This window comes from Canis aureus, chromosome 21 (assembly GCF_053574225.1).
Source record: "Canis aureus isolate CA01 chromosome 21, VMU_Caureus_v.1.0, whole genome shotgun sequence".
NCBI lineage: Eukaryota > Metazoa > Chordata > Mammalia > Carnivora > Canidae > Canis > Canis aureus.
In genome coordinates this window covers 27425792-27452087 of record NC_135631.1, presented here as the reverse complement: position 1 = coordinate 27452087, position 26296 = coordinate 27425792, and the positions used below count along the sequence as shown (strand labels likewise).

Here is a 26296-nt window from a genome sequence, read left to right as displayed (position 1 = left end):
CCATGCTTGTGCTCTCTCTCTCTCTCTAAAATAAATAAATAAATCTTTAAAATAAAATAAAATGTAATAAAATTTTTGTGGAAAATGCCATTAAAATTTCGATAGGGATTGCACTGAGTCTATGGATGGCTTCGCATCTAATATATGCCTCATATACAGGAATATCTAACAGAGATATTTTAACAATTTTAACAATATTAACTCCTCTGATCAACAAATATATGCCATCTTTCCATTTATTTGTGTCTTCTCCAGTTGTTTCCATCAATGTCTTATAGTTTCCAGTGGACAAATCTTTCAACTCCTTAGTTAAATTTATTCTTCAATATTTCATTATTTTTGATGCTATTGTAAATAAGATTATTTTATTTTTATTTTTTTAGATACTTCATTGTTACTTCATTGTTAGTGTGGAGATACGTTACTGATTATTGTATATTGATTCTGTATCCTGAAACTTTACTGAATTCATTTATTAATTCTAACAGTGATCCCACTGAGCTCCTTCCCAGGGAACTAAACACAGTATTCAGCATCAAGCCAGCATACATTTGAACTGTGTCTGTGAGCGTTTGTGCTTTGTCTCGAATTATTTTGTGCATCCATTAGCAAGATGTGTCCTAAGGTATCAGAAATTCCTGAGAGAGCTTATTTTTGTATGTGAAAATCCAAAAAAAAAAATCTCTATCAATTAATGGGAATCACATTTTCATTTTATGGCATTTCCATTTGCAAAAGGTTCCCTTGGAAGCTCTACTTTCAAATTGGAGGAAACCTGTACTGTATTATGGCAGTCCGAGGAAGCACATGCCCTGCTGGAGTGTACAGTATTCAATTTTGAAAGGCCACAGGTGTCAAGAAAACTTCATCAGAATACTGTTTCTCCAGCATTAATTCATATGTTATGGCACTTGGGCCGGTGCTAGAAATCTGATCTTAAACTCTATCACATAAGCAACTGCAATTCACATATATTCAAATACAACTGCCTCTTTTTCATTAAGTTAACACTAGAATGGTCTAGCTTGTTGGATTTGGAGAATAACACTATACCAAGAAGGAAACTCACTGCCAAGTGACGGTGCAGCCTCTACTTGAGTACTCAAGTGACAATAAACTCACTACCTTTAAAGGCGGCCTCTTCTACCCTTGGAGAGTTTTGTTGCTTAGACATTTTTCACGTTAAGTTGAAATGGCCTTTCCGGTCACTACCACATGCAGTTCTTATTCTAGGCCTTGAGGCACACAAAACCATTATAATCACCCTTTCTGGAGCACCTGGGTGGCTCAGTGGTTGAGCATCTGCCTTTGGCTCAGGTCATGATCCCGAGGTCCTGGGATCGAGTCCCACATCGGGCTCCCTGGGTGGAGCCTGCTTCTCCCTCTGCCTATGTCTCTGCCCCAGTCTGTGTCCCTCATGAATAAATCAAATAAACAAACAAACAAATAAATAAATAAATAATCCCCATTTCCCAAAACAACCTGGCGACCCTGATTCCCTGCCAGTGTCCCCCGAGTCTGTTTGCTTTCTGCAGCCTCCACACCTCGCTGTCCCATCAGCAGGGCTCCTGCCATGTGGTTCCAGTTCACAGCATCGCCTCAATGGCCCCCCCAACCCATTGGCACTAACCACGTGCCCTGGCGTGTCAGCTCCACGTCGTTTTGCTGCTAGTCAGCACAGCCCTGGCCTCTGTTCTCCCGTGACATCGCTGTATGGCTAACTTGCCCAAGTAAAACAAGGTTTAATTAAATCTTAATGTTGCACCCGGCTCTTGCAGAGCCGTTGTTTTCACATCCTTGTGCCATCAGCAGAATGCATAATGAGAGCAGAGCGTATGAGTACAGCTTCAGTCCCACTTATAAAAAGTAGCATTTTGTCACTCACAACTTCCTTTCAGTTTGAGTTTACTTTTTTGGCTTACCACCGAGGTCTCAAGTTTTCCTCACAGACAACAGACTTATATTTAGGGCGGTGTTTGTGATTTTTGAGTTATGGAATTGGCATCAAGAAAAGCTTAAAATACATTAAGAAACCTAAATGAAAAGAAGCAGTATTTGTTTCAGAAAGTTTTGTGGGTTTCCCTGCTCTTACCCATGACAACTCTTCTGCATTCATGAATTGTCTAAGTTGAAACTACTAGTCTTTCTGAACTCTACAAACACTAAATAGCCCATACATTATTCTGTTTTTGAATAGCGATCATTCCTCTCCTGTTTTTAATTCATGACAGAAATCACCATCATGGGTTTTACTCTCTGGGAAACATAAACTAAAAAGTGATAGCACCCAGCAATCCCTGAGAGGACTAATTTTTCCAATCTGGTCATAAATCCCTAGAAAAAGTCCTGCATCTCAATTGTTAAATGCTGATCCAGTAAGAGTTATTTCAACAGTTAACTATCATTGCCTGCCCTAGAGAAGTACAGGACAGCATATGATGACATGGCTTGATATTTGCATGATACTTATCAACAACTTCAGTTGTGTCCAACAGCGAAACAACCTGTGGACTTTTGGTGCCGAATCATTGAACTGATAATGATGTGAATATATTATTTCTGGAAGTTCACCTCTTACTTTCTTAACCTTTTTGCTTCAGGTGATAGCAATGATTTGCTCTGTTTATTCTGTGATAAAAAACCAAAGAGCTTAGCAGACTTTCTGGACACCAGACCCCCTGATTCTCATGTTAAATAAGAACAGTTTAAAGCAGCTGCGTAGTATGGGGTCTCCTCCCCCTTCAGGTAAAAATACCATGGCACAGAAGGTTGAGAGGTCTCTTTTTACAGGAACCAGCCCATGGGAAACTAAAATATCGTGTTTGGGTGTAGATGCCCTCACTTTAGTTCCTCCTATGCAAACTAAATTCTTTTAAAATATATGTGAAAATCTTTCAATCTGAGTCATCTATGAACCTATGCGTCTATATTATGTGTCTGCTAACATGTGTAAAGATCATGATTATTTATATATAATGACTAGTGCCATTCTTAAAAAAAAAAAAGAATATCAAGTGCCAGTTAGAAACTGGAAGTATAAAATGAAAATAAAATCTTATTTTCTAAAGGATTTAAAGTTTTCAGAGATCAAACATAAAAGCAATCAATTTTATTATGTGTGTTCCTTAATTTTTGCAATAGTCCCAGAGTCAATATAGGGTGCTGTGAAGTCGATTTTCTGAATTGAACTCGGAATATTTTTTGTGAGCATTTAGTAGACTAAATATCTAGTGGATGTACAGGCAAAAGAGGGGTTATATAATACTCATCTCTAATACCTTGCCCAGTGCATGGCTAATTTCTAGGAAATATTTATCAAGTGAATTTCTAACCAACAGATGAATTGACTGACCAAATCAATGACTATGAAAACATTCATACACTGAACTAAGAGTCAATAATTATTGGGAAGCCCCATAGCTTTTGATTAATATTATCTTCTTAATGATGGCAAAGATAGAAGCCCTCTTCTTGGTCATTCACTGTCTACAAGAAACAGCAAGATTCAATATATTTGAAATAAATCTGAAACACTGAGGCATCCCTTTTGGATCCTCCTATATATGCATGGAAAACTGGATTCATTATATCAACAAGACACCTCACATGATTCCAGAGTGCATGTAGTCCGTGCTGGAAGGTCTTCAGTGGGAATCAACAACTTTCTGCATGAATCCGTGAGGAAATCTCCAGATTTCCTCTGCCATTGTGGGAGGCACCCCTTCGCTGTAAGACTGAACCTCAGCCCTCCAACACCGACCTTCTCCAGCAGCCACATTCAGAACTGAAGATATTACAACCGTTGCCCCAAACCTAGGAGTCTTACCATGTTACATTTTTCACTTCCAATCCAGGAGCAAATCTTAAAGGGATTTCTTCCAAAATACATCTCAAAGTCCTTCCACATTTTTCATATCCATTTCTATCCCTGGATGTGAGCCTTCATCACTCCTGCCTAGATTTATGCCATATTCTTCAACTTTTCTCCCTGCCCTCAACCCTTGCATTCCATCTTCTACACATTGGTTTATATCATCTATTAAAAATGCAAAGCAGATCAGCGGCACTATCTTCTTCTATCTTTGAGAACCCCCATTTACACTGAGAATTAAATTCAAAACTGTTACCAGGAGCAACAAGTCCCTGCATCCTTTGTTTCTTGCCTACCTCTCTGATACCGATATCTCACAGTATCTTTCTTATCACACTCAAGATGCCACAGTTTCCTGTTTGCTCCTTGGACATGGAAAGTGTTACAAATCAATCTAAGCTGAGTTGGTCCTGCTCCACACATAGGCACGAGAATTTGTGATAGATAGGCGAAGATAAGCAAAGAAGCCTGAGTTAGGTAAAGGTTAGCTATACCCTCAGTACTAGGTTATAGTAAAACAAAACCACTGATTCAATTTTGCCAAATCCACAGATATTTATTAGGCATACATGTTTGTATTAGTGGGTGAGCACAAAACAGTTTTAACAATAACCTTCTAAGAGGGTAAAAAAAGTTATATATATATTTTTTTGTTCTTTCAGGTGCTCTGAATGTGATTAGCAGGGAGCATTCCAGAGGCAGGATTAGTATACATTTAAAGTAGGATCAGCCAATGAAATGTTATTCTAACTCATGCCTGGACAGGAAACCATTTATGGATCAAGCCCAGGGTATCTTCTGTAACCTAAAGATAGAAGCTTCATGCCCCACTAGATTCTTAAACTGTGCTGAAATAAGTGTGAGGAATACTTCAACAATACGTAGGTCAATTCCACATATCATAAATACCTTTAATTTTTCAAAAAGAAGCCTCATTTATATTATTCATAATGCCAAGTATCAAGATATTTATTTGCCAACTAATACCTCTTAGTAGTTTTTATATTGAATCACCTGGTGTTGATCAACAGATAGACTAAAGTCTTGGTGACTATCTCTGGAATGTGACTTTTCTTCCATAATTTTAGCAGATGACCTCTGGATTATGGGTTCTTGATTGAGACAAGTGATCCCCTCCTCCTGGAGTCAAAGCCTAAGCAGCTGGAACTTACATAATATCATTCTATCCACCCCGAAATAGTCTCAGTAAGTTGGAGAAATTTTAACGTTATTTCAGGAATTTTGCTCTTGTTGCTGACTCTATCTAGAAAATTATGTAAATACCCTTCCTAAAGCTCTTCACATGGTTAGCTTCTTCTCATTCTTTAGGCCAAAGCCCAAATTTCACCTTTTGGAAGAGGGCTTTCCCTACCAAGCTATCCAAAGAATAGTAATAGTAAACACAGAGTAATGATAGTAACTACAACTATAATAGAAGCTAATAATTTTGAGGACTCCTATGTGTCATTGTACTAGGCTACTTACTGTACATTTGTTATCTCATTTAATCCTCACAACAACCCCATGAAGTAGAATTTTTATCCTCAATTAAACAGATGAGGAAGTTGGGACACAGGATCTTGCCACCATAACATAATGGGAAATGGCAGAGCTGAGATTCCAATCTAGTGAGTCCCTGTCCAGAGTTCACCCTCTTTACAATTCAAGCAACACTGACTAACCCCATGCTAATTATTGTCACAACATCCTATTTATTCCTCAATAGGTTTAACCATAATCTTTAAATATTTTTTTTATTTACTTCATTGTTCTTTCTCATCTCTCACCAAAATGTTAATTTCTTGAGGGCAGGCATCATGCTGTTTTGTTTATCACTCCACCACAGGATCTCATACTTTTCCTGTTACCCAGTTGGTGCTCAATAAGTGTATTTTTGCAAAAATGAATGAGGGTAGTAGAACACAGGTACACGATTGCTAATTATGTTTCTTTCTTTGACCCATATCACTCCACTGTCAAAAGGAAAGCCATGAGTCCTGGAATTCCTGATTCTCTGACATTCTCCACCACCTGTTTCTTGCATCTGGTATCATAAGAAGCCGTCAGAGGTTTGCCAGGGCGTACTTTAACATCTGACAACATTATGAAGAAAGAACAGCTCACATTTCATCTATTCTCTACAATGTTGCTAAAGTAATATTTCTTAAATCAGAATTCTAAATAATTCACTAAGACAAGAAAAAGAAATGAAAGCTATACTGATTGAGAAGAAATAAATAAAACTTTCTCTGCAGATGGCTTGATCATCTATTAGAAAGTCTGAAAGATTCAACCAAAAAACTCCCAGAACTAGTAAATGATTATAGCAAGGTCTCAAGATAAAAGGCTAATACACAAAAGTCAATATTTTTCCCTTACACCGGCAATGAAAAAGTGGAATTTGTAATTAATGACATACAACTATTTATATTACAACCACAAAATTTAAAAACTTATGTATAAATCTAACAAAGTAGGTGTAAAATCTATATGAAGAAAACTACAAAATTCTGATGAAAGTTGTTAAAGAAGAACTGAATAAAGGGCAGATATTCCATCTTAATGAAAGGAAGACTCAATATTGTCAAGATGTCAGCTCTTCCCAACTGGATCATAGGTTCAATGCAATTCCAAGAAAACTCCCAGCCAGTTTGGATATTGACAACTGAGTCTAAAACTAGTGTGAAAAGGCCAAACAGCCAGAATATCCAACACAATATTAAAAGAGAAAAACAAAGTCAAGGAATGGACACTATGCAATTTCAAGACTTACTGTACGCTATGGTAATCAAAACTGTATCACGTTACTGAAAGAATAAACAAATGGATCATTGTAACAGAATAGGGAGCTCAGATATAGACCCACATAAACATAATCAAGTCATCTTTGACAAAGGGGGAAAAGGCAGTACAATGGGGAAAAAAATAGTCTTTTCAATAAATGGTTCTGGAACAAATGGAAATCTAGACACAGACCTCACACCCAACAAAAGCAAAAATTAGCCCCAAATGTATCATAGTCCTCAATGTAAAGTGTAAAACTATAAAACTCCCAGAAGATAGCATATGATAAATCCTCAGTGACAATGGGTATGGCAATGACGTTTTTACACAAAGCACCAGAGACCTGACCCATGAGTGAAATAATCAATAAATGAACTTCATTAAAATTAAAAAATTCAGCTCTATGAGAGACACCGTTGAGACAATGAGAGGACAGGTCACAAACTGCAAAAAATACATCTGATAATGTGCTAATATACATAATCTACGTAACACACAAAAAACTTTCAAAACTCACAGGAAGAAAACAACCCCGTTAAACATAAGGCAAAGATCTGCACAGACACCTCATCAAAGAAGATATACAGATGGCAAATAAACCTATGAAAAAATGCTCCTCATCGTATGTCATCAGGGATATGCAAATTAAAATAACAAAGAGATACCACCACATACCCACTAGAATGGCCAAAACTGAAAACACTGTCAACACAGATGCTGGCAAGGACCAGGAGAGACCCTCCCTTATTGCCAGTAGGAATGCACAATGGTACAGCCAACTTTGGGAGACAGTTTGGTGATTTCTTACAAAACTAAACATCTTTGTATCATGTGATCCAGCAGTTGCATTAGCTGGTATATACCTAAAGGAGCTGAAAACTGAACATCCATACAGACACCTACACACACAGATGTTTGTAGCAGACTTATTCAAAAGTGCCCAAACTTGAGAGCAATCATGATGTCCTTCAGTAAATGAATGGATGAACAAATTGTGATAAATCCAGACAATGAAATATTAGCACTAAAGAGAGATAAGCTGTCAAGCCATAAAAAGCTATAGAAGAGACTTAAATGCATATTTTAAGTGAAAGAAGCCAATCTAAAAACAGGTTATATACTCTATGGTTCCAATTACATAACATTTTGGAAAAGGCAAAACTATAGACACAATGAAAAGACTAGTGGTTGCCAGGGGCTGTGGGGCATGGAGGGATGAATAATGGTAGAGTGCAGAAAAATTTTGGGGCAACAGACCTACTCGGTTTGAATCTGCAACGGTAGATCTATGTCATCATACGCTTGTCAAAACTCACAGACTGTACGACACCAAGAGTGGATGCTCATGTGAGCTGTGGACCTTGGGTGATGACCATGTGTCAGCATCGCTTCCTTAATTTGAACAAATGTACCACGGTGGTGAGGGATGTCCATGGTAGGAAAGGTTTTGTTTGGTTGGGGATAGGAGGTGTCTTTCTCCTTACTTCCTGCTCAGTCCTGCTGTGGACCTGAAACTTCTATCTACGTAAGGGTTGTGAATACAGACAAAACCACATCACAACTTCTGCATCTGCATCATTTTAAGGACGGGGCCCAAATCCTTAACCTGGCATATGAGAGCTCTCTAAACTCATCCCCGCCTAATCATCTAACTATGCCTGTTAATTTGTTATATACCCACTCTCGTTTACCACCACGTGTACACACACGTGCACACACACCCCTGAGGCCCCCTCTCATACCGTCTTTCAGAACTTCTTGCTTAGTTAAGCAGAGGTGTCAGTCTCCCGTATAGGCTCTCCCCTCTGAGCGGTGAGATTTCTGCTCTTCTTTGATTGACTAATGCCTACTTGCCTTTCAAGCCTCATTTCTTCAGAAGCTGTTCTTGGTTCTCCTCCAGTCTTATTAGGGTGCCTCGGACTGCACCCAAAATGTACCTTCTATCATTACAGAACGTGCGATGTGATTCTATAATCGTTTATCCGTGAGACTATCCTTCCATACATGAGGAGTTCCTTGAAATAGAATCGGTTGTTTCAGCACAGTTCTGTGTCCATAGTAGGTGTTCTAGAAATATTGGTTGGGTAAGATTAATTAAGGGAAAGGGGGCAGTAAGCTTCGATCCCAGCGCATTCCCAGGCCCGACAGTCATCTATGGCAAACTGCCCTTCAGGGAAGGTGTGTGCAGTTGCTGGAAGCATTTTACATCTTTAGTGAACAGGGCCAACTTCATTCCCTGGTGATGTCAATATGGCATCTTTCACCAGCCTGAAAATCCTCTGGCACTGAAAATACACAAAGTCTGGAAGCTGTTTATGAGACTGAGAAGGTGAGTCAATAGACCCCGTTCCAAGTTGGCAAGAAGGGACATAGTCCTAAACATCTAAAGCTCCATAATTCACATTAAGCTTCTCATTAATTTAAATGTTAATGTAAATTTAAAACATGTTGTATTGATTTGGAACTATTTTTGTACGAATATTGCATAACTGAGCTTTCGAACAGCAGAATCCAAATGGACATCCCTTCACATCAATTATGATGAAGAAAAAAAGTGAGGCTTTCTATTTTTCTCTCTCTTTTCATTGTGTAGAATCATTTGTTTTAGTTAAATGTTCTAGCTATGAGAAGCTAGGAGAACCTCTGTGTTTGGGTAGAATTGATTTAGACAGTCCCAAGCAAAAAAGATCAATTCCTCAATCTCTTCTTTCACAGTATTACACATATTATTTCAAATATGTACAGAGATTGGTGTCTTTCCCATGTCACTGAGGAGAACCTGAAAGTCTCTATGACCATGCTGGTGACTACATTCTGTTTTGTTAGTTTTCAGCCAGACTCTCCTTTCATTGGGATTTATATTTCCTTACCTAAAAGTAAAACACAATTTTCAGAGAATGTCTCATTATGTTAGGCTCTCATAAAAGAGATTATGGTGATGTTGATAATGATGATGTGGATGATAACTGGAAATTTTGCACGTGCTTGCTTACTCTGAGCTGGACCTTGATGCAAAGTCTTTTATGAAAATTCCCATGTAGGGGCACCTGGATGGTTCAGTGGGTTGAGCATCTGACTCCTGGTTTGGCTCAGGTCATGATCTCAGGGTTGTGAGGTGGGACCCTGAGTCTGGCTTCCCGCTCAGTGGGATGTCTGCTTAACTTGCTCTCTCTCTCTCTCTCCCCCTCCACTGCTTCCTCTGCTTGTGCTCGCTCTCTCTCTCTCTCTCTCTCTCTCAAATAAATAAATAAAGTCCTCATGTAATCCCCAAAGCAGCACAGAGAAGGGGGCTACTCTCATCACCCTGTTTTACAGATGAGGAAACTGTCCCATGGAAATATTAAGCCTTCCCAAAGTTCCAGAAGCAGAAAGGGACACTGCTTGCCCTAAGACTCAAGCTGGTCTGACCCCATGGTCTTTCTCATCACCACCAAGCTCTCTAGGTCTTCAGCCACACAATGTGACTGACACAGACAAGCCTTGAACAGTGAATTTCTGTTTCTAAGAGATGCCTATAATGTACAATTGAGGATTCGATTATACTATTGAGAAGCGGGGTGGATGGGTGATCTCCAGAAATCTGCTTGCTGGTTCATGAATACCTCGTATCTTACTTCTTTCAACTAAACACTGTGAAATGTGAACTAATTGGTTAGTGAAGCCTCTTCCAGCCCCACATTCTATGAATCTGTGTCATATGACTCACGTTGTTCTAAACAACAAACCCTCTGGCCGGTTCTCCTCTTCACAGCCACCCACCACAGTGCTTTTTACACCCAATGCCTCTGCCTCTGCAGGCAGCCCCCCCCCCGGCTCTGTTCTCTGTACAAACATGGGTACAAAGTAAGCATCGACACATTTCTTTGAAACATGCTAAATATGAGGCAGAAAACTCAGGCTACGAAGATGGGAAAAGCAGCATTTTGTTCCCCTGATCATAGAAATGAAATACAAAAATCATAGTCCTGGAGCCAAATCAGACAAGGCCTTCTTATATCAAAAGTATATGAACCAGTGCATTCAGAGGCTCGCATACATATGGGCCTCGGAGAACCTATTGAAACGGAATATGTACTGGCCTAGGTGTAGCCAACAAGCTTTATAGTATCAGGATATATGGGATAGTGAGAAGGAGGATTGCTCTGGGGTCACACACACCTGCTGGCTCTGCCACCTAGTGCCTCTTTCTGAGAAATTGACTCATGCCTCGGTTTCTTTACCTATAAAATAAGGGTCATAATTCAACATTTTCATAGGGTTATTAGGAGGCTTACTTCGTAAAATGATGTAGGTAGTTTATCCCAATATCAGAAGCATGATAGAGCTTTAAGTGAGTCTCCATTATTCCAACAACAACAACAAATCTCTTGTGTTAGTTTTTAAATTATCCTTGTAAGTAGTAATTTCAGCTACTACTCAATTTCCAATTTTAGGAATTGTTTTGTTTTTGCAAGACAATGACATATGGAACACCAATTAGGTATGAATGTTTCACTCAGAAACATCTTTCCCCCTTGGGAGATACCTGAAAGGGGGAGGATGGGGAGGGAGTCATGATATAATGTCAAATTCTGTAAGCTGGCTTACAGGTTGCCCACAGCTTTCTCAGTTTCTTCAAAATTACAGGTTCTTTCCCTTAACATTAGGATAGCAGAAAAATAGATAAATAGAAAGATAGAGAACTAGATAATGATGATAGATGATAGATAGATAGATAGATAGATAATAAGATGATAGATAGATAGATAGATAGATAGATAGATAGATAGATAGATAACCAGACTACTGGTCATCGGATGCCAAAGTACCATGAATCCTGTGAGTTAAAAATCAGATTTTACTTAGTTCCATAAGATACACAATTGATTTTTTTTAAATCAATAGGTGATCCTGAAATTAATTGACTACAGTCACCTTACTATCATTTAATTATAAGTAACTAATTGTTCAGCAGAGATTGAAATGAGTAATTAGGTAAATATGATAAATTTATAAAAATTCAGGCTTTTTCTAAGCATGATAGGTTTGCTACTGCAAATTCTTCCTAACCATTCTACCTATATCACATCACGTCTTGAGAAGAAAAATTATCACAAAATTTGAAAGATGGAAGGGCCCCAGGAGCAACTTTGTACAAAGTCTTTAATTTTTTATATGGAGAGAATAAGACCCAGTGAGGTTTGAACACTTGCCCAAATTGCCTGGCTAATTATGGCAAGGTTATTAAGTGGATCCGTTCCGATTCTCAATACAGTGCCTGTAATGACTTATTTTCTTGTTGCTATCCCAACCTGAGAAACCTATAAATTATAGTGGCTGTTTTATAGTTTTCTATGTCTGTTTGGCTGTTAGATTTGAAACAGAGTGATAATTATCTGTATAGTTTTAAAGTCATGACAGAGGATTAGGTAAGAACAAGAAGTCCCTCAAGTGTATGTTCAAAATGATATTTATAGACAAATACCTTTTCCAGTGAAACACATATGGCACATTTCAATAATCAATGCAATGAACATTGGCAAAAGAAAGATTAGCAAATCTAGGATAGATACACTAAATATATGTATATATGCATATATGTGTGTGTTATATGTATATATGTTATATATATACACACATATATCTTATATCACATATATGTGTTATATGTGTATATATATTGTGTGTTGTGTGTAGGCAACTAAATACATATAATACATATGTGTTATAGACATATATATTACATATAGACCCACATATTCACCTAGATATATGTGTGTGATGTCTCTATCTATGTATTTTTGTTAGAAAGATGAATATTACATCAATTCATTTTATTGGATGAAGTTGGCAGGCAGGAATGTCTACCCTAAATTTGTTCTCATTCATATAATATGATCTAAAAATATGTTATTTGTGTTGTCTTACTCCAGGTGTAAAATAAACATCATCTGCTGAAATCCAGAACGCTTCGTTAAATTCTTTGGGTTTTTCTCAGGAAGATCAGGAACGGTTGGAGAAATTTTGATAAGGTAAGCTCCAAACACTATTAACCTCTTCTCCTGGAGTTTCCATTCTAGCTGCCCAAGTTCAGAACAAAGTGAGGTTTAATCAGTCTAAGGAATAGGCAAACGGCAAGGTGGATGCCACTTTAATTAATAATGCAGGTAGTATCTAAGGATGCTGTTGCAGGGTATGGCTAGAGTAGGCTTCCCACCATTAAACCCCAGACTTAGATAATCTGATTCACCCAACCAGGCCCATGGCAGGGTGCACACAGCGGACCAATACAGGGTCCCCTGACATGACAGCCTGACCATAAAATTCCAGCATGGAATAGCAGACTCAAATGCACCTGTCAGCTGCCTGCTGTAAAGTTAGGAGTGAAGGGAATGAGTTAAACTAAAACTGACAAAGTCATGCTCCTGAGTTCACGAATTAAATAAACAACTCTAATGACCAAGGAGAGGAGACAGTACATGGAGTAAAAAGAGGCCAGGAGAAATACTATGGTGCAGTTTTCTTCAGATGAAAAATAATTAGAAATAGGGAATCAATATTCTCCCCTCATCCCACTGTATAGGAGTGAAATAGGAGTGACCTGCAAAAAAAAAGAAGGGCCAGTTAGGGGTTGCATCAGGATTTTCTTTACCTAGTAGCACAGTAAGATAATTTCTCCTGGGTGAGGGGGCGACCACAGCACCACAATTTATCTGGCTAACCAGAATAAAGGCAAACTGCTACCAACTGTCTATTAGGAGTCATGTCTTTCCAGAATCTCAAGGGGCATATCGTCTGTATTGTCCTAAAGCAGAAAACTCTATGGTAGACTGTTGACATTTATGGTTTTAACTACTAAAGCAAAGCCCACTAGATAATTTTTTTTTTTATTTTTCAGGCATACTCTTAAATTATTCTGTAAAGAAGATATGGAGGGAACAGTTTATCTAGAGAGCATGTGAGCTTAGGTAACTCCTCAGTATTCTTGCCACAGTGGGAATATGTAATTATACTTTAATAAATCATCAATGTTACTTAGATTTATGTGTTGGTAAAAATAAAGCCAAGGGAGGGGAATTCATTGAAATGACTGGAAAAGAATCATAAGCATGAATATAAGAATAAAATAATGTACCTGGTGCAGAACTATGACCAAAGCCAACCATCTATATAGACAATCTTGATAGCAAGGTCCAGTTAATATTTTCATCTGGATGATGCCTCTAGAAAGATGGAATGCTATTCTTTTATATTTATGTTTCTTTAGTTGAGGGTCTAGATCATGCAAGAAAACGTTTGCTTTAATTTTGGTCATTTCACTTGGTCCGATTTTGGTGACATCCCCTCCCCCGACATTTACTAGCTAAGGATTCGCAAAAGAAAAATATAATGGATTAGGACAACTTTGTCTCCCAAAATGGAGGACAGTCATCTGGATTTACCCATACACCATGAATACATATCAAAGGAAAGAATGAATCATCAAAAATGAGATAAGATATCATCACGAAGAAGGAGTCTGATATTATTTGGTATGTGATATTATTTGATACAAATAATATTTCATATTATTTAATACCACCTCATGACATAAGATGATATTTCACCTATTTACATGAGTAATCTCCAGAAATGTATGGACTACATTGACAATTAGAAGGTTGATTATTAATGGGGCTCCTGGGTGGCTCAGTAGGTTGGGCATCTGACTCTTGGTTTCAGGTCTGGTTGTGGCCTTGAGGTCATGGAATTGAGCCCTGAGTTGGGCTCCATGCTCAGTGGGAAGTCTGTTTGAGATTCTCTCTCTCTCTTTCTCTCCCTCTACCATCCCTGTCCCCCACCTCTCTAAAATGCATGAATAAATCATTTTTTTAAGTGATTATGAGCAAAGGTCTCTTGGATATATCCTTAAAGAATGTCGAGGGACTATTCAGTTTGACACTCAAAACTTGTGCTTCTGTAAGTTATTATGTAAGCTCAAAAGTAAGATCAAATCTATAAAGGTCCTGATCCTATCTTGTGCTCACTTTGAAAGGAAGGGACTATCTCTTGTTATGAGACCTCTGCTCCTACTGGGAATGTGGACTTCAGATATTTAAAAGAGGAGTCTGGTTTCTTAAACCCATCCCATTCAAGGGTGGAATGGGATCCCTTTTGGTTTAAAATATTCTTCTAGCTACATCTATCCAAGCAAGCAACCAAAAACAGTTTAGTGTTGTAATCTTGACAATGGGTATCTAAAACCGCGCTTGAACTAATGAAACCATACAAGAGGAATGCGAAAGAAAATTTAGTCATTGAGAAGGTGACCTCAAGAAGGGACACGTAGAACAGCCCAAAGACATTTTAGTGCCTGCTACAGATTTCAAAATCAGAAAGTACAACCACAAATGCACATATTGAGGAATTTGTTTGGCGTGTCTCTTGTTGTCAGTGAGGTATGAAATGGATAGAAATGGGGCAAGTGTGTAATCTGTTTTCAATCCTAGAATTTGGAGCCGTGGCTTCTTCCTTCTGCTGTGATGCCAGTCCAGATACCTAGCTATAATTAGATCCTGGGGGGAAGTAAAGCTCATTCAGTAAAGCGACCAGTCCCCCAGAAAAACAAACAAAAATATTATGTTGAAAGAGAGAAGAGGAAAGTAAGGAAATAAAAAGACTGAGATGCCCCTAGGGGAGCCAAACCTCTAAGTCCTTCACGAAACAAAGACCTTTAAAGAGGGAAGAAAAAAAAAAAAAAAGTGGTCATAGGTCAGTAGAGTTTCCTGTTCCAGAAAGGAACAAATGCAAATATTAAAATCTTTGGGGAGATCAGAAAATAGAACTACTCCTTTGACTAATTATCACAGCTCCTTGCCTTCCATTGTGTATAAACACTGGCATATAGATTGTTGTCCCACTTGGAATTTTTATCTTACTCTGAACTGGCCCCATCAGCACTTAAGTTTATTTCTGACTTCTCCTCATTAATAGAAGGACTGAGAATTATTGTCTTCTGTAAGGTGGTTAAATGGACAGAGCAACAGATTGTAACAAGTAAAGTTTCAAATAGCCCCATCAGGTCTGTGATTCATATACAAAGAGTTGACATCTTGTGGTTAAGTTGCAGTGACTGTTCCTTTATGATTGATATTTTTATTTAGGAACAAATGGAGTTCTGCTTATTCCTGGAAACATATCTATAAATTAGATTCCCCACAGTCTAAAATGAGAGATACGTAATTTCAAGTGAAACAATATCATTGCCTCAATCTTAAGAGAACTAAAAGGGTATTTGCTATTATCACATCCATGGGAATTTTCTGATGAAAAGTATATAGCTTTTTCCAGTTTGGATTGTCTCTGAAATGTGGCTGTATTGGTAGTGACTGAAATAGTTATTTGATCTGATTCATAGATTTCATGGTAATAGAAAAAAACAGGCCCGCATTCCCATGACTCTGGCCCTGGCTAACAAATCTTCACCCCATAAATCTAATGTAGCCCTACTGAGGGAGAGCTCAAGCCCTCTGAGATGCCTCCTCCTTGGCCTTTAAATTAAAAACAGAATTAAAACACCCAGGAGTGGCAAGAGTATAAAGAAAGAACATTTTTATAAAGTGCTAACGAGAGAGTAACTTGGTGTAACCCTTGCAGAGACCAATATGGCATGTTACCAAAAGCCTTTAAAAGTCAGGCTGCCTCTGACCTCACATTTCCTTTTCTACGATTTATCTTAAAGAAATCAGTGGACAAACGGATGTGTACGTGCACAATCACGGGGGCATTGCAAATATCAGGAACAACCTATATATCTGACAGTAAAGGACCTGTAATATGGCCTAATGATAAAATAAAACACCACACAGTCATTAGTGATGATACCATTGCTCTGAGGGTACAGACATGGCAATATGTTCATGATGTATTATTAATCTAAAAAACCTGATCATAGGAAATTATGTCTGGTACTGACAACTTATATATTATGCATTCATATGCACAGAAAAATATCTGAGTTATGAGATTATGGCTTATTCTCTTTATATATTCTATTTTTCTAAAGAAGAGACCAATAGGCGTGTAAAACAAGCTTAGAAAATAAAATAAATTGCAAAAGAAGGGAAAAGATTTTCAAAGAATGACACTTTGCCTCCATGAAACGTCATGTACTTGTACCTTCTTTTTATAATCCATATAGTTTTCACACCAGACGGAGGCCTGAGCAGGAAGTGGATCTGCGGGCCAACCCTGGGAATGGGGCTGAGCTATGACTCCTATTCTCCTGGTTTATAACAGTGACCATCTCTTACCTGTTGTTTTAAGGTCTACGCCCTCTAGCAATATGCTAAAAAGCAAGGGGAAGAGGCCCCAAAACTAATATAAACTAGACCAGTTGATCATTTAGAAGTAGGACTACACAAAAAGAATGTAAAATATCATTCCTAGGGCCAGGGACTAAACAGAGACTTTGAAGATGGTTGGAAGGTGAAAAGCAATTTTACGCACACAATGCACATGCTGCTCAGCAATGAAGTAAATCCTAGATTACCCCGGGGGTGCTAGGTGTTTGAGGCTCAGAGAAGGGAGTGCATGATTGGTGGAGGGACGGCAGTACCAGGCTCACAATTCTGCAACCCTGTGAAGTCCAGTAGGAAGGGTTCCGGGAGGGTGCCAAGGCGCTGCTTCAGCCTTGTAGAACCAAGGTCAAATCTCTGGAAGCAGCTAATTGCTCAAGTAAATACCCTTAAGGCTACGTCCCCTCCTGATTCATCCAGGTTGTTGACCCTGCCCCTTGCCCTGGGATCCTGGAACCACCACCGCTTCATACCCTGGAGGTGAAGAGTGAGTCCTTGGCACCCGAGGCTAAAACAGGAGTAGCCCACTGGCTTCAGATTCCCTGGAAGTTGCTTTCCTCTTAGCATTCTTGCATGGATCCTGGATGTTGATGCCATGAAAGGTTGGGAATCCCTCAAAGAGGTTTTGTTCCAGGAGAGTCTCTTTAGCCCAGGGTGCTTATGTTACCATCGTGGTAAAAATGGCAGAGAAAGTCACGGAGGGGGGATTCCTGGGTGGCCCAGTGGTTTAGCACCTGCCTTCGGCCCAGGGTTTGATCCTGGGGACCTGGGGTCGAGTCCCACATCGGGCTCCCTGCATGTAGCCTGCTTCTCCCTCTGCCTGGGTCTCTGCCTCTCATAAATAAATGAAAGAAAGAAAGAAAGAAAGAAAGAAAGAAAGAAAGAAAGAAAGAAAGAAAGAGAGAGAAAGTCATGGAGGAAGGGCCTCCTGTGCAGGTGGCTGGACGTAGGCCTCCTTCTCCTTGTGGGAATGATCTCAGTGGACCCTCCCAGCACCCCCTCTACCTTCCTTCAGAGATAAGGAGAAGTTCAATAACCTGCCCAGGGTCACCCGGGGTCACTCGAATAGAAAGGAGAAGGGTGAGGGATTCGCATCGGGGTCATGGGTCCCAGCCGTAATCCCTGGAGCCCTTCCGAGTCCGGAGGAGGGAACACATTATGATGACCGTCGTTCAAAGGAACAGTAGCCATTGGGCTGACATCACATGTAACGGGGCAAGGGGTCCCCGAGACCCAGAAGGTTGACTTTTCTGATCTTTTCACAACAGGAGAGGGTGGTTGAGGAATTAGCAGGCCATGGCTCTCCTGTAGCGTCCTTGTCCTGCACCATCATGGTCAAGAGCAAGAGGGGAGCGGGCTCCACAGCTCGAGGAGGCAGAGAGCTCGGGACACACTGGCGTCCTGGGGCCGTGTTGCCCCCCACGGGGGGGGGATCACACTCTTAAGTTCTGCTCTCTCCTGTACATGGTGGCCCCCACGTGGAAAAACAGGGGTGAAATGAAAATGCCCTGCTCCGTCGCAGCCATTCCACAGCACATTTCAGGGGAGAATGCTTAAAAATAAAATACCCGAAAAAAATAATAATAAAAATAAAATAATAAAATAAAAAAAAATAAAATACCCAAGAAGGCAGGCTATTTGCAGCTCTGTTTGTACGTGATCGGCTTTTCCCCGTGTGCGTGGAGAGAGGTGCCTTCCAGGTTGTCACTGTCATCACTGAGCGCTCCCTCCCTCATTCAGCAAATACTTACGGAGCATGCACATCACCCCAGGGAGCTGAGCCCGGGGTGGCCCGGGTGCATGACCGTGTCCTCCCTCCCGTGCAGGGGGGCGAGGATGGACCCCGGGATCTTAGTGCCCTGACGGTACCTGGTGGGGCTGAGCAGAACAGATGCACATTAACCTAAAGAGGCATAGGCCTGCCCACGTGGGCACGTGCTGGCTTGTCGCCGCAGGAGGCTGACATCAATCACACTGAAGACATCGACAGGCTGTCTGGGTGGCTTCCACCTCGGTCGCGGAAGATTTCATGGACGAGTTGAGTTTTGGAAAGTTTTTTTGGGGGGGAAAAAGAAAATGCCCGAGTAAAGGGCCGTGGCACAGGACGTGGAGACATGTTCTGTGTTGGCGCAGGTGGCTTCGCAGAGGACCTGAAGGAGTAGAGCTGGAATCAGGAGACCGTGCAGGTGAGACACCCGGGTAGGGAGCCAGTATCGGGACTGATGCACATTTCCAAGTGGCCGAGAAGCAGAATCATCCTAGAGCCTAAACAGTGCCTGCAGGGCCTCCCTTGGGAACCTAGAGCCGCCGTGCAGGACACGACGTGGAATTATCACCCCTTCCTTCTAATGAACAAACGCAAACCCAAATCCTCTGTGGAGGCTTGGCCCCTACAGCAAACAGGGGTAAAGCCCCTGCTTTGCAAATTACTTTTCAGACTTTGCAAAAGCGACTTTGTCTTGGGAAAGGGAGGGCCCCGGCCCGGAACGCCGCACCTTGTCTGGTGCACAGGACATGTTCTGTGCACGTCACCCAGGTTTTTATCGGCAGCACCTCTTTATGGTCTCACTATGAACCTGACACGAAGATCCCGGGCCTGGGGCCTGCTGCGCTCCCGTGCACGGCTGGCTTTGCTTCCACAGTGAGTGGATGGGCCGTGGCCACCAACCGGTCGCATGGGGAGCGTGTGCTCCGGCTCCAGGTGACCAGGGTAGAGCCCCAGCTGCCAGGGCCCCGAGTGGCCTTAGCCCCCCGCCGTGTGTGCTTTCTCTCCCTGTTAATCTCCAGGCACCCGGCGATCTCCATGGAGCTACGGGTCGCCAGGCACCACCTCGGGGGCCTCTCGCACATGTAGTCTGGAAGCATTTCTTGCCCTTAAAAAAAAAAAAAAAATGTTCCAGGTAATTAAGTCTTTCTACCTTCATTACCGTGGGATCCTCACACGTGGTCTTCCGTAAGGCAAAGCCAGGGCTGGAGGGTGAGGGGCGGGTGACGGGAGTTTGGAGGGAACTGATGACTTAGGGATGCGCCTGAGTGGCCCCTGCCAAGGGCATTAGTGACTCCAGCTCGGTCACCTGGGTCTGGAGTGAAGGAGGCCTTGGTTTTCCCTTGGAGCTCGCGTGGGGCCAGCTCTGGGGAGCACGGGAGGCCGTGACACGCGCCCATGACTTTCCCAGCCCCTTTGTCACTGCCCTCTCCCATCTGGTCTCTCCTGTACATGCCACTTCAGAGTCGCTGCCCAGCCACTAGGGTCACAGCTCTGCTCCTTTCTTTCCCTGCCACTTCAGAGTCGCTGCCCAGCCACTAGGGTCACAGCTCTGCTCCTTTCTTCTCGGTCTTCTGCAGACAAAGCAGTCGTAATAGCCGGAGTGGCGTGTGGCGGACCCACAGGCTGGAGGGTCATTCAGTGATAGGCAGGAGTGACCCTGGTCCGTCCTGTGACATGGGCACACCTGGAAAGCACGACGCCCAGAGAGGGCAGCCAGACACCAAGGATGGGGAATGGCCACTAGTGGGGTCATGCAGGCGATGGAATGTTCTCCGCTGAGAGGTGGGGCGGTTGCCCAGGTGTGAGTAGACTGAGAACCACTGATTTAGGTGTTCCGGTGAGTGAATTGCGGGGCACGTGGGTTACATCTCAATACAACTTTTAGGCAAATCGTAATCATGGGAATAGTCAAAATTATTATAACCAGGGACACCTGGGTGGCCCAACGGATGAGCATCTGCCTTTGGCCCAGGGCGTGACCCCAGGTCCCAGGATCGAGTCCCCCATCAGGGTCCCTGCATGGAGCCTGCTTCTCCCTCTGCCCGTGTCTCTGCTTCTCTGTGTCTCTCATGGATAAATAAAGATATTTTTAAAAATTATTATAACCATGTCATGTCTGCATGTGGCAAATATTTTTGCGTATGTTAGTTTTGAATCTCCTCTTCCTAAAGATTTTCTTTATTCATGAGATGACTTTGCATTATCTACTGAACCCTCAAAATCACATTCTAAGGCCGCTCCCATGTTTATTCCCATTCTTTGAAACGAACAAACTCAGAGAGAAAGTGGATCTTCCAGGGCCCCACAGTTAGTACATGACAGAGTTAGGACTTGAATTTAGGACGTCTAGCTTCAGAATCCTGTCCTCTTAGTGACGTCCCCGTTCACATCCTACTGACAGCCTTCCTCTACCCTTAGATCTCTGTGATCTGGACACATGGTTGTAGAGACTGCACCCAGGTTTCTCCCTCACACGTATTTGGGTGTTTTCTTCTTTCCCTTTCATTTCTCCCCATCAGTGAGGTACGATTGGTACACAATACACAGGACTCCTTAAAGTGTACGATTTCTTAAATTTTGACATCTGCAGCATCATGAAACTATCGCACAATCAAGATAATCAATATGATCTGGATAATAAACATATGCATCGTCCCCAAACGCCTCCTCATGTTCCCACATCCCCCTTACGACCTGATGCTCCTCCCTCCACTTGGTCCCAAGCCACTGCTCATCCTTTTCTGATGCTTACAGATTCGTTTTCATTTCATGGAGTTTTAGATCAAGGGAGTCAAACCATAAACAGTCTTTTTTGGTTGTTCAGATTCTTTGACCCAGCATAAGTATTCTCCGACTTCCCTGTTGTCGTGTGCCTACAAGTTTATTTGTTTTCATTGCTGTATAGTATTCCGTACATGAACATGCCACAGTTCTCTCTTATTCGGGGATTGGTGTGACATTTGGATTTTTTCCAGCTTTTAGCTGTTGCAGAAAGAAATACTACGAATACTGGTGTACAAATCTTTGTAGGGACATATCCCCCCCACTTTTTTTTGGCATAAATGCCTGGGAGTAGAATGGCTGAATCATACGGTAAGCCAAACTCTTTTTTTTTTAAACTGGCTGTGACATTTCACATTCCCACCATCACTTACCAACACTTTTTGCTCTTAGTCCTTCTAGTAGGTGTGTGGGGGTATGGTGGTTACAACGTGCCTTCTGCTAATCACTAATGGTGTTGAACATCTTTCAATGTGCTTATTTGCCATCTATATGGCTTATAATTTATTTACCATCTTTCTAGTATGGGTTGTCTGCATTCTTACTATTAGGTATTATGAGCCCTTTGTATATGCTGCTTATAAGTCTTTTATGAGATACGGGGTTTGCAAATATTTTCTTCCAGTCGGGAGCGTGTCTCTTCTTCATCTTAACAATGTCTGTCCCAGAGTTGAAGCTTTTAATTTTGATGAAGTCTAATTTATTATTTCTTTTCTTTTATGAATTATGTGTTTGGTATCATACCAGAAAGACCTTCCCCAAACCCAAGATCATAGAGCTTTCTCTCCTATGTTTTCTTCTATAAGTTTTATAATTTCACATTTTACAGTTAGGTCTATGATCCATTTGAGTTAACGTTTATATTTGACATGTGGTATGGACCAAAGTTCACAGCTTTGCATATGGACATCTAATTGTCCCAGCACTTCTTGCTGAAAAGACTATCCTTCCTTTACTGAATTATCTTTGTCAAAATTCATATATATATATACATACATATATATGTGTGCATGTAAGAATATTTATTACTTTCTCATAATCTTTGCCTATCAAAATCCCAATTTTCCTTCAAAGTCAAGTTTAGATGCCTCACACTCTAGAAAATCACCCCAAATTCTCTTACTTATGATACTTTGTATTCATGGTCAAGTAACAGGAAAAAAAAAAAAACACTTCTATATTAACAATGATTATCTCCAGCTGTGGAATTTGAGATGATTTATATTTTGGCTAATATACTTTGTCAGTATTATCTGAATTGTCTACCATCAGCATTTATACTTCATAGAGAAAAAAATAATTTGATTTTATGTATTTATAGCATATTCTTTGCCACACAGTTTCACATAGATTTTTTTTTTCTGTTTTGAGTAAATAAAATTGAGCTTAACTATTAGACATATAGATACACACACAGGAACACACACACACTTTATTGTCTCATATAACCACACACACACACACAAAAAAAATCTCAGAAGAGAGTAGCCTCAGGCATGGAAAAATCTAGATGCTTAATAGCTAGTATGTGGAATCTATCACCACTAATGTCCTAGTCCTACTCTTCTCACTGCTCACTTTTTCTTCAGGCAGTCTCTCCTATGCAGAAATCTCCAAACCACCGCAGGCTTACGTTACTTTGGCAATCTTGGGGGATGAAGGGTGGCTCCTTCCCTACTGTCCTTGTAAAAAGGTTTGTGGTTGGCCTGCCTTGTTACGTGCCGTCTCACAACCAATTGTGCTGACTGATTGCTCAAGCCATTCCTCAGTGCATAACCATATTAGATGGTCAGTCCTGAGTGTCTGAGGGTTATGTCTGGAGAAGATAAATTGAGGCACTATATGGAAGGAATAGCTAAAACATAGCAAAAAGTCTAAAGTAACCGATGTCTACTACTTTCCCATTTTTATATCATCCAAACAATCTGGTTACATAGATATCACCTAAGTCTCAGGAATTTGAAATGGAGATTATTCAACTTCACTGTCATAGTTTTCTATAGCTGCTGTAACAAATTACCACAAGCTCAGTGGCTCAAAACAACACAAATATATAATCTAATGGTTCTGGAGGGGATACAAATCAAGGTGTTGGCAGAGTTGCCTTTCTTTTGGAGGCTGTGGGGGAGAGTCTGTTTCCTTGGCTTCTCCCAGTTCCAGAAACCTTGGCTTGTGATCCTTTCCTCCGTCTTCACACATCTTCAGAGCCAGTGGTGTGGGATCTTCAAACTGCTCTCTCTGTAACTCGGACCCTCCTGCCTCCCTCTTCCAAGGATCCTTGCGATTATATTGAACCCACCTAGGTAATCCAGGATATTTTCCTCATCTCCAAATCCGGACTCATTCACACCCGCAAGGTCCCATATGCCACATATAGTAACAATTCCACAGGTTCTGGGGATTAGGATGTGGACATCTTCGGAGGGCCAATTGCGTTCAACACAGTCACAATGGGATTAGGTGGTAATGTTGAGTATTTATTTATTTATTTATTTATTTATTATTTTTATTTTTTTATTTATTTTATTTATTTTTTAAAGTTGAGTCTTTAAACCTTGTTTCCCAACTTGAAGATCAGTGTCTTTTCTCCTGTGTCACAACTGCATCATGGAACAGTGGTTGTGTATCAGCTTATCTAGATTTCACATTCTGGGAGATCAGGGAATTTCATCTCCCATAGCAAACAAATATGTGTGGGAGCGAGGGGTTGCTTTTTTTATTAAGACACAAGGTGGGGAAAAGTCGAATTTTACTTGTAACTTACATCATTCCACACTGGCAGTTGCCTCCTTGCCCCTCCCTCCTGATTAATAAAGCAATAGCGTAGATTTGTTTGCACCTCCTTTATTTGATAAATTCTGTTTCTAGCAGAAGAATAGAATTCCATCAGTAGGCAAATCACTTAGTAGTTTTCAAATGACAACTATAATTCTTTCTCAGCTGTTCCTACATGTGCAAAGAGAAGCAGAGAACTAAGGCAGTTGTATGAATTATTTAAACAGTAAACCTCCATTGGCTCAATTACCTGATTATTTCAACAAGGATCTGGATTCGTTGTTAATTTTTTATTCTCGAAACTGTTCTAGTCTACTTTCATTGCCTTTATATAAGTCACTTATTTCTTCTATGTCTTAAATTCAACTTAATAAACATCACTTAACGAGTGACCACTATATGCCCAAAACTGTGCTCACATCTACGGTGGCTCAAAAAGACAGAAAACAAAGAATCTCATTCTCTGGGAGTTTTCGGCCCCCACAGGAGGGGTGATACGATTACACCAATAACTATACAGTCTGGCAGCAGGTAAAGGTCATGATTGGGATGCCAAAATGATGATAAAAGTATCTAGAGGGAGAGAGATCATTCGGTTGAGAAGAATCAGGGGAAACTCTGATAACAGAAGCATCCTGGAGAGTAGGGAAGAATTTGCAAGGCAGTGGTAGGGCAGGAGAATGTTGCTGTAGAGAGACATGCAAAGCAAGGAAACCTAGGACTAATCTCCAGAGCCATAAATTCTCTGATGATACCGGGGAATGAGAAGGTATAAGAAGGTCCCCAAAACTAAGAGACTGAAAGGAACAGTTTATGTCCAGCATCTAAAGGTGTCTAGTTTATTCATCCCAACTATCCTAGTAGTTTTCAACATATTTGTTGTGAGGGGATGATGATTAGACAATGTCTGCAGATATTTTCATCTAAATGGGGGTGGGAGGCAAATGGGGGAGGGAGAGGGGAAGGTGATACTGCCATCTAGTGGGTAGAGGCCAGGGATGCTGCTAAATATCCTACAATGCACAGACCATGCCCCAAAACAAAAGACTTATATGACCCAAAATGCCAACTGGGCCACCGATAAGAAACTCTGCGATAACCTCAAGAAGTTGTAGTATTATTTTTCTCATGTTACCAGATGAGGAAATTGAATGGGTTTTTTTGTTTGTTTTGTTTTGTTTTGTTTTGTTTTAGAACACAAATCTTGTCTGAGATCATTAAATGGTAAATGGCCTAACAAGAATAGGGCCACATTATAGGGCATGAGGAACGTGAATATATTTAAGTAACTCATGAGATGCTCTAGAATATGGGCAGGACAATCATGGGCACGACAGTTAAATGACAATGCAGGTGATGTACTAAAGCACAGCGCCTGGCACATAGTAAGTGCTCAATAAATGTTCCTTGCTGCTTTGAATGACAGCTTGTGCTTTCAGCGACAAGTGTGAGCGCCCCGTGAGCGGGGTAGGAGGGGCCCAGGGCTCTAAGTTGGCCTGGGACTAGGGCAGGTGTTCAGAGTCTGAATTGGAGAGAAAGCATGTGGCTGTAGAGGAAGGAATGCATGCAGAAATAAATGTTCCCCACAGAGAACCAGAGAGCCTGATGAGCCAATGAACGTGTTGGTACGTGCTGGGGGCGGGGGGGTTGTAAAGGTGACTCCGGTTTTGAGCATAATGAACTAATTTTCACCTCACTACCATGAAGTGGGCAGCTGCCACGTTAGGAGTTACTCTTCTCTCTTGAAACAGACAAACTGAGATGCGGAAAGGTAAAGCAATTAGTGCAAGGTCACACCACATTTTACGATTTCTTTAGAAACTTACAGAGAAGGAAAATGTGACCTTTTGGAGGATACAATGACTAAATCTTTATAGGGAAGATAAGGACAAAACGACATTTTTCTTTAATGATGCTTCCAAAATCAGCTTTAACAGTTATTTTGCTATGTATCTGTGTAGGTGAAAGTTACTTTAACCTCTCCCCAGGCATCCTGGCTGA

The 26296-nt window shown here is 40.9% G+C and overlaps 1 protein-coding gene across 7 annotated transcripts in view; it reads left to right on the top strand.

Moving 5' to 3' along the window:
- LRRC4C (leucine rich repeat containing 4C) overlaps positions 1 to 26296 on the top strand; it is a 1161603-nt gene that overhangs the window by 957813 nt on the left and 177494 nt on the right. For all 7 annotated transcript variants that reach the window (XR_013360200.1, XM_077863658.1, XM_077863655.1 and 4 more), the window contains one exon: positions 12568 to 12666. The gene's annotated coding sequence lies outside the window, so the exon portion shown is untranslated. The remainder of the gene's footprint in view (positions 1 to 12567; positions 12667 to 26296) is intronic.